This window comes from Lepidochelys kempii, chromosome 9, assembly GCF_965140265.1.
Source record: "Lepidochelys kempii isolate rLepKem1 chromosome 9, rLepKem1.hap2, whole genome shotgun sequence".
Lineage (NCBI taxonomy): Eukaryota > Metazoa > Chordata > Testudines > Cheloniidae > Lepidochelys > Lepidochelys kempii.
The window spans coordinates 64971086-64972634 of NC_133264.1; positions in this window are offsets into that span (position 1 = coordinate 64971086).

Below are 1549 nucleotides of genomic sequence, written 5' to 3' on the forward strand. Positions count from 1 at the left end.
TGATTAATTCTCCTGCTCGTGGAGCGCTGAGTGCACAATTCAGTTTGCCTGTTTCCAGAAAGTCTGGCTCCTACCAATGTTATGGCTATGTCTATGTTAAGGCAGAGGGAGGTGAGATCAGAAGCCACGACATCCCTCCAGCATTTTCAAGACCTTCCTCAAGGTCTTCGCCAACCAGCTTTTGTTGGATTAACCACATAAAGCTGGCGGGTTGGTAGGGACTCCAGCACACTGAGCAGATGGCCAAGCCACTTGAACCAGCATTGTCATTTGGGAAGATATTGGTTGCTGGTTGGTCCAGTGCCTCACATCCTTGTTCACAACATGATGGAACCACCATACGCCTTCAATATGCTGTTGCTATTTCATGTCAAAAGCATCCAGCTGGTGCATTTGCATCTCTGTGGTGGCTTCAGAGGTTTCAGAGCCATGCATATATATATACACAGCTTTGAAACACTAACAGCTGAAAAACAAAAAACTACTCCTCTCCATTATGCATTTATAGTGTATGCAAGCATGTCTTGGATGCAGCCACACACTCCTGGCCTGTTATCACATAGAATATCAGGGTTGGAAGGGACCTCAGGAGGTCATCCATTCCAACCCCCTGCTCAAAGCAGGACCAAGCCACAATTTTTTCCCCCAGATCCCTAAATGGCCTCCTCAAGGATTGAACTCACAACTCTGGGTTTAGCAGGCCAGTGCTCAAACCACTGAGGTATCCTTCCCCCTCCATCATACGTGCTGTTTCTTATGTGGAATAATATGTTACAGGATGCATAAGGAGACAACAGGTAAAAGATGTGTGATGTTTCACACATCGGAATCTGCAGAGCACAGCAGCTGGATATGCTAGACAGGGTTATGATCCCATCTAGCCAAGGAATTTAATCCATGGAAACACTGTGGGCCAGATTCTGCCACTCTTGCTCATGCTGAGTAATGCATTACTCCATGACTAGTCCCATTCATTTCTGTGGGATGACTCAGAGTAAAGTGCACCTCTGCCAACAGACCCCTTCACTTGTGGATTCCCACAAAAATCAATTCTCTCTCCAGTCCTACTCAACATTGACAGGCACCCCTCTAGGTGAACTGATCAGACAACGTGGACTCAAGTGCCAGCAATATGCAGATGACACACAGCTTTAGTTATCCTACACCACCTCGTCCCTGTGGGAGAGGACTCCAGAAACAAAGCCTCAGTTGGCATGGTTGAACACTCAGTGAGGCCCCCCTCACAGGGGATCCAAAAATCCCTTCCTAATCTGGTCATTGGAAAAAAATACCTTCCAGTTTGTAGATGTAGAATGAATGATTATCCAGCTCAGCCCCAGCCCTGTGAGGATAAGCTTGTATGGACACCAGCTGCCCTTTTCCAGGTCGACAGATTGCATCACGCACAGCCCTCTTCCCTGGCCTACTGGATACGGGGACTTGGTCTGGTTCCCCACATCCCACCCCCAAGTGTCTTACAGGGTAAGAAAGTCTGAGAGAGAACATTAAGAAGAGACACAGAAAACCACTCAGGTGTAGAAATGTTCCA